This window comes from Vanellus vanellus (genome assembly GCF_965231255.1).
Source record: "Vanellus vanellus genome assembly, chromosome: 1".
Taxonomy (NCBI): domain Eukaryota; kingdom Metazoa; phylum Chordata; class Aves; order Charadriiformes; family Charadriidae; genus Vanellus; species Vanellus vanellus.
The window spans coordinates 24228227-24236895 of record NC_138905.1 but is presented as its reverse complement, the minus strand read 5'-3'; positions in this window follow the sequence as shown (position 1 = coordinate 24236895).

Sequence of the window (8669 nt, the reverse complement as noted above, 5' to 3'; positions counted from 1 at the left end):
ATGCAAATTTCAGAGAGAGAGTATCAGTTTCTTAGAAAACACTTCATCTGCATAAAACAAATAAAATACTACTTCACGTATGAAAGAAGAAACACATGTAGAAAGAATGAATGCATGTCTCCTGAATGGTATTGGGGAAAAAAGAAAAAAAGATTGTTCTGCAGAGTTGGAGCCCAGGAACAGGACTGACACTTTGAGTGAGAATCTTCAGGACAACCTTACACTAGATAGGCAGAGGCCATCATGCAGCCCACAGACATATATAAATCATGGCAATTTTTAAATGGTCTGGGGGGTGTGGATAGGTACTAATACTCATCTTATAAACCAAACTCAACAGAGAAAGCAGTGAATCAAATGGACTTAACAATTTAGATGTATGAAGTCTAAAGCAAAACATCATGACACAAGCAAGAACAAGTTTTAGAACGTGATTACAGTTTTTTTACTATATTTCATAACTAAGTTGTGGTTGATTCATTCATGTGACCAGAACATTGATGTAGAAGGCTGCTGTTTGTTCAAGGAGAATGAAGCAGGAAAACATAACAAAGAAGATTTTTTTTTTGCGTGGTAAGGGAGGATGATGTGTTCTGATCAGCTGAATATCTGAGAGTTACGACAAAAAAGAAGAAATAAAATCAGGAGCCATGACTCTTTGCGATCATCTGCAATTCATAAAACAATTTTTATTTGAGATAAATTATTTTCTGAAATAATACCATGATCTAAAGCATGGTACGTGGTGACAAAAAGAGAACGTAACTACATGGCTACCTATGGAGAAAGGAATAGAGAAATAAAAAGACATCCAAAATTATTTTAGAAAGTTTTCGGACAGACTTTTTGATGAAGGAGATGTAGAAGCTCTAGTGCTTTTTGTCTGTGACCGTAGTACTTTGTTATCGGTTGGTAATAAATTAAATTAGTTTCCCCAAATCAAGTCTGGTTTGCCCATGGCACTAACTGGTGAATGATCTCCCTGGCTTTATGTTGACTCGAGCTTTTCCATCATATTTTCTCCCCCTGTCCTGTTGAGGAGGGGGAATTATAGAGTGGCTTGGTGGGCACCTGGCATTCAGCCGAGGTCAACCCACCACACTTATATTGCACATTATTCCAAAGACACAAAGTCTTTATTTTTACATTAAGATCAGAAGCCAAATCAAGTTGGAATGTGTTTTTCTGAACAAGTTAAGACTTCTTGGACTGTTCTAGTTTCAGTGGTGATCACTGCTATATCACTAAGGCAACGGAATATAATGTTTGATACTAAAATAGTGACTAACATTGCATTTTGTAAGGGAAGTAGCAGTATGCAATATCAATTTCAATTGTATCAAAGTGTACATGTCAGGTGAATGACTATTTCTGTTAAAGTTACCTTGTGGTCTTTTTACTAATACCAAAAGATCTTTGAAGTGATCTAAGGACTGACTCTTCTCATAACTACAAATATTTACTACACCTAGGTTTAACTTTCAGGCTGTAAGTAAACGTCAAGATACACTGATTAACCGATACCTTCTATCTTACTAAATGACAGAGAAGGTCAGCTATACTCACTCAAGTTTGAAAAAGAGTTCATGATATGGAGAGCTCTGAGGAGTAATCAATGCATAATTTCACTGATCTAGATCCTCAATTGGTATAAATCAGTGTAATTCCTGTGAAGTGGAAGAGCTTTGCATTGATTGACCACTTTTGTGAGGATAAGCACAGCACTTGGCTCAGCTCCCTCTAGGAAAGAGAACTTAGCTTGGCACAATGGAGAAGAAAAGAAGAATTGAAACTGTCCAAGAAAAGAAAAGAACAATTAAAACCGTCCAAGAAAAATATGTGTCATTAATGTTGTCTTTCCTATAAAATTCTAAAAATTATTTTAAAGATTAAGTTATATTTAATATGGAAACAGTATTATTCTGCAGTTTTCACAATGTAATTCCACACATCTTAGCATAGCTTTTATTTGGAACGGGCATTAAGTTTTTTCAAGGATTTTTAAAATTTATACTTACTCATTTTAAAAAGTTACAAAAAGCTTGTTAATAAATTTCCAAAATTAAATTAAGACTAGCCGGCATTTTCCATTGAAATGTAATGCTCCAGTATAGAGCATTCATTGTTATGAGAGCATGTGAGAGAAACATATGCAGAATCAGTTATATCTGTGGGTTGATAGCTTGTTCACCAAGATGGAAACTGTACCAACTGATGTGCAGATCTGAAGTCAGCCTTGCCTTTAGAGCTTTTCCACCTGTATTCAGCAGGTAAGCAGGAAACATACATCCCATAACCTGTTACGCAGGGCAAACATTTGAGTTGCATGAAACCTTCCTAAAAATTTCAGGTGAATGCTCCAGACTGTTCTGAGAGCTGGATTTCCTTTTTCTCTTACTTTTTTTTTTTTTTTTTTTTTTAAGTTTTGATAAGGCTGTGCTCCCAAGTGGAAGCAAATCTGGATACTTTCTCTTTTTTCAGGGTGGAATACTTGTTTTCCAGTCTTGTAGCCTTATAACTACAGATAATATTTAGTCCTCATTTAAGTTGCGGTAGGATAAATGTTGTGTTCACTCCATTGGTCAAGAAGGAAGATGTAAAGAAAGATAAGCTCAGGCAATTATAGTTTTGACTGCCTAGCTCAGTTTTGAGATCAATGACAACAGCAAAAAAACAGAGCAGATAATTAAAGAAGGAATCTGAACTCACATGAAAAATAACCAGAAGATGTGTTATGGTCACCATAAGTTTATCAGAAGCAACTCAAGTCAAGGTAGTTTGAATTTATTTTGATGGCAGATTACAGCCGTATGAATAGTGATGAGCAGTGCATACCATTTTTCTTGATTTCTGTACGTCTTCTAACACTGTCTCATGTGGCATTCTTATGAACAATTTGTGGAAATGTGGTCGAGGTTGCGCTCACAGATGAGGAGAAACCACTGTTTGAAAACAAGTATTTTAAAATACAGTTATTAATTCATTCTGGAAGAATGTTATAGCATTATCAGGCAAGGTGACTTCATGTTTGACCTATGTTTGATATGTGTGCACAATACTGTGTGCACAGTACAATAAGTGCTTGTCTTACCTATGGTTCACTCTGTTGAATAATAAAAGCTTACAGGTACCAGAAGGAACTGATTAAAAATAATTTAGAGTGAGGCAAGAGTACTGTAACTGAGGACTTCAAATGAAGAAACGTGGACTGAAAAGCGGCAGAATCTTTCTGAAAACTAGAATAATCAAACACTGGGAAAATTATGTGAAAAAAAATGTAGAATTTCTATAGATCTTCCTCTAAAACTGTACTGTGCCAGATTCTCTCTCTTTTTTACTGTTCACTGGTATTCCATAAAGACTTCTGCAGGTATTTTGAATGCCCCTGTGCTGTACCAAAATTCATAAACATAAACAACTAACAAACTGTTCAAAACCATTTCCCAGTCTGTTGCACTTATACAACATAACAATAGGAAAAATATGGGAAAAATAATAATTTATAAATAAATTTTATTCTTTAGTAATACTACAATTTCTCTTCCCCCTTTCTTGTGCACTTTTCCCCAGAAAGAAATAGGGAGGGAAGTAAAAAAGAAGAAATAAATCTCTTCCGGAAAAGAAGGCAAGAGATGAGAAAGAATAAGAGGGCAAAACAGTTGAAACTGGATTATAACACTGGCAAAACTAACTATGAACACAAATTAGTATGCAGTAGGAGGGATGCAGAAAATTGTCAGGCTTGTCCCTGCCTATGGCAGGGGGGTTGGAACTCAATGATCTTCAAGGTCCTTTCCAACCTAAACCATTCTATGATTCTATGATTCTATGTCAGTACTAACACATTTCTACTATAGCTCTTTAAAATATTGTATAAATACATTATTTCCTTCAATTCTTCAGGTAAAGACATCAAATAATGGTTTTCCTTGGAAAAAAATTATTATTTTTACATATTCATCACAGCAAAAAGCACTCTGTTGTTTTGCAAAAGAAGTATTAATGTGACAGCTTTAGAAAATTTCAGATAACAGATTCTCTAAATTATTAAAGATCTTTTGCAACACACATACAGTACTATTCAACCATAATGACAATTAAATGCTTCCCATTAGTTTCTCTCCATCTTAATTCGTTTGGTGATGTTCTTTCTCATGCACAGTATTAATAGATGAAAAATAAATTGTTGAAAACCAAAACTTATCTTCACGTGGATTCTGTTATTTCATGTGTGGAACAACAGAGAGTTTTCTGGAGAGTTTCAAGTATGGAACGCTGCAGACAGGAACACCGTCTTCAAAACCTTTGGTGTATCAACAGTCATATACATGAAGAAATTCACTTAGCCATTCTTTTAAATTTTAGCTAAAGAAGTACTCTTCAAGCTGTACTATACAAATGAATCACTCTCAGCTTCTCTGATGAGAAGCTGAAAGTTTAGAAACGGCATCATTTCCTTTTACAGTATTATAAATAACAATATATCTGTGTAAAGAACAATCTGCTGAATTGCATAAAGCTTTGAAGATCCCAGGGACGTGTTCTGTCCAAATCATAATCAGTTATTTGTTCAGATTCAGTTCTCATCTGAAAAGGATTCCAGGATTTGCTCAAAGGAAAATAAATATTAAATATTAAATTATTTCTCAGTTAGGTACAAATTTGAAAGAACTTCCTCTAGAAGATAACTAATTAATTTGTTTCCAATGCCCTGAGATTTTCCATTCCACAGAAAAAAGTCTGGTCTGATGCCATCTTAAGTAAATGGCAAAGTTCCCCATTGGCTGCAGGAGATATGTGATAAACTTTCAAGACATGAAGGGAAATGAAAAGGTCTTTTCATCAAACAGGAAAAAGGAAGAGATTCCTTTCAGGTTTGGTCTCAAGGTATATTTCTATTTTATTGTATATAGAAAAGCTGACAGCAAAGGGGTTGCCATGACTAATCAGCTGTAGGGTAATTAATGCCTCAGATAACAGGAAAAAGCCCCCAGGTATCTGAAAATAAGGAAAAACATATCGGTAGACTTGAAAAGATTTGTTGTGGTTTCCATCTTTCCCTCATTTTGGTTAAAACGAAATATCTGATCAATAAATGTGCCAGTGTTTTGCTCAAACACTATAGTGATATTACAAAAAATCCTACTCATGGAGTGAGCATATTGCCCCTGCTTCTGCAGCGCGCGTGGTGGTTGTGTGCATATGCGAGCCAAGCCTGATATCTCTCAGGACTAGAGACAGCTGGGTTTGGGGAAGATCAAATTTAGGTTTTACTCCTTATCAAGGGAAAAAAGGAATTAGCTTTTGGACTTAATGTTTTTTGAATGAATGGGTAAATTGATTGTGTGACAGTCACATCTGACAGTTTTATACGTAGTCTTTATGAGTGGGGATTAAGTAAAATGAATTACTGCATTCAATTTGTTTTCCTTGGTTAACAGAAAAGATTTTCATTTTAATTCATCTTATAGTCATGATTGAAGTCATGTTCAAACTAATATCTAGGGTTTACTAGAAGTTTTTAAGAAAATTTTAGGTTTATAGAAGGAGAGTATAAGAAAAAGAAGGAGATATATACAGGTTTTATGTTATTTTAGTGTTAGGGTTTCAGAAAAAGCAATTTCCCTTTCTCAAACAAAGTTTCTTCAAAAACTGATACGTTTCTAGAAGTATTTCATACTTGATGAATTGGCATTTTCAGATAAAAAACATTTTGTCCAGTTCTAATTAGCGTGCTGGTGCATTAATCAAATTTCCTGCTTTGAGATACAGCACACCCTGTGAAATTCCTTGTGTTCCACTTCTTCTAGTCAGTGGAGAGTGGAATGTCAATTATGATTATAAATTATTGTTATATCTTCTTCAAAGACACTCTATCCTTTCTTGAGAGCTGTTACAATTTGGTTCCTCTGAGGCACAAAATACCGGGCTAGACTTTTTCCTCAGATGTTAGAAAATGGTTTAACATGAAGAACCGAGCGAGTAAGACTATTTACAAGACCCAACCAGGACCATTTTACATCTGATGAAAAAGCTGTCAAAAGTGAAGAAAAAAAAAAAAGTCTGTCTAATGCCCTGAAAAATGACAAAATTCAGGCTGTTGACAGTGTTGATATTTATTGTTATCAAGAGTTTTTGACTGGAAGTATTTATTTCCACTTTCACCTCTCTACCATGAGCAGTGGAGGACAGCTTATGTCTTCTATGGCATTTTATTTACAATGATGATTCATGATACTCTTGTTCAGAAGCTCTATAAAGACAACACAGAATCACAGAATAATTTAAGTTGGAAAAGAGCTCTGGAGGCCATCTGTCCCAAATCCCTGCTCAAATTAGGGCCAACATCAAAGTAGATCCAACAGAAGGATATAAAGGTCAATAATGGAAGTTCTTATTTCTAGGATCTCCATCTGCGACTGGCTTAGTATATAGCTTCATTCTTATCAACACACGGATGTCAAAGTTCAAGTATAAACATGAAGAAATAAATGTATAATACATATAATCAGAATATTCCTCATTGTTCTGAGAGTATAATTTCCAGATACAAAATGATTGTCTTACATTAAATTGTCTCTCATGGAAATTTAATTAAGAATGGATTTCAGAGCAGTTGGAAGAATCAACAGTTTGCTTTATCAATTTAAGTGTATTTTGTTACTAGATGCAATACAATTACTTGAGGAACAATCTGGGGAAAAAAAACAGTTTCTGCAAAGACACTGAGATTGTGCAGCAAATAACATCTAGGGCAGTCCACAAGACAGACTAAGAGAGCAAAAGCAAGATCATCAGTTGCTTTAGCCATTTCACAAGGATGTTTTATTCACCATGGTACAATGGTAACAAGTTAGAAAGCATTATTTTTGCTAAAAAAAACATGAAGATTGATTCAAGCTGATAAGTAGCACGCAGACTATTCCACTCAGCATCCCCTGGCACCTTCCTGATTGCTAACACTGACAGCCTGGCCAATAAAGCTGTGATAGCCATAAAATTTAGGCGACAGGTCAAGAACAAGTAAATTACAGTAAAAACCTTAAAACAATAGAAGCCGGAAGAAAAAACAAATCTGATTCTTACTCTTAGAACCCCCCAAAATAAGAAGTATACCCTAGAGAAAATCTGAAGTGGCATGACAAAGCAGGTCATAGGAAGCTGAAATCTCCCTGACGTTACAATATAATACAGAGTTAGAGAGAAACTCAGACCGGTTTCTATGGGGCCAAAGAAGAAAAACAATCAACCTATGTAATTCAGATCAAGTTTTAGGAATAGCGCTTAGGGGTAATTTCTTTTAGGTAAATCCAGGTGTATGTTGGTAGATATGAATAACTATTTGTTGTTTGGTTTTGTTTTTTTTTTTTCCCCACAGTGTCTGGAAACACCTGAAAAATTCTGAAGTCACATCAGAACCATTCCGTTCAAACCTTTGTGTGAGGATCCACTTTCTTCTGGTGTTCAGAGTCCGGTGACTCCATTTGATGGACTTTTCTTATATTGGAAGATATGGTAAGCAGATATTTCCTAGACACTCTCTTCATCCCTTTCACAACTTACTATGAAGGATTTGAAGGCCAGAACGCAGAACTTAATCTACTGTTATATCAGGTGCTATATAAGCATAGAACAAAAGAAAAAAACAACCTATCCTTACCACAGAGAAAAATGTGCTGCCATCCAAATAAAGAATATGTTTCAACTCAGATGCATGGGTTAATTTTAAGGACATTTTTTGTGCTTCAGAAAACAGTGTAGGGGAGAGGCAGGAGGGAGGTAATGCTCTAAAAAACCACTAAACTATTTTTTAAAGAATTCATGCAGCAGTTTCAAAATGCATATGCTTTTTAGCCTAATTAAGCATATGCTTAAGCAATTATTGATTTGATGTGCTCACTCCAGGGCTTAGAAGGCAGAAAGTATTTTGTGACACTGGAAAATATGTTGCTATGCAATTCTAAGAAAACTCTGGAGGCAGCTGAGTACAGTTTATCTTACTAATGTTGTTTGTAAAAGCAGATTCTTTTCTGCCAGATCTACCAAGGAAAAGAGTCAGATCTAGGCACATGAGGGTATATGTCTAGAATATAGACAGAAAGAAAGAACAATGTATAATACCTAACCTATTCCCTAACCTCTGTATAAAATATCACATACTCAATTGTACACAATGACAGTTGTATCAACTGGCCTCAAACCAAGTAAGTCAAATCAAGTACCAGATATTTTTCAGCTAATTTCAGATTCAGTCCCCTTCTGCATTCTCTTTCAGGAGTGAAAAGCGGGTAGGCTTGTCCTTCCCAGGATCCTTTGGTTTTTACTCTTTCTGTCTTGATAAAACCTCCTTTTTATAATCTCTGAAGAAAGATTTGCAGATGAACAGATGTTCCAATGATCCTCCTCTGAAGGGTGTATTGAAGAGGTGTCTTTTTCTTGCTGGACTTCTGAACTGAACCCATTGCTAAATGCTTGATCCACCTTTCAAAATGAAGTTTCTTTTTTTTCCCTAACTAAATAGTTTATTGCTACAGTTTGACATATGCAAATAATTTAAGAACATTGCATATTGCATGTGCCCAGAAAGCCCAGTCCATTTCTACATGAAAGCAATTAAAAATATACAAATATGAAAGCACAAGGAAAATATGAAAAAAGTTAATATATTC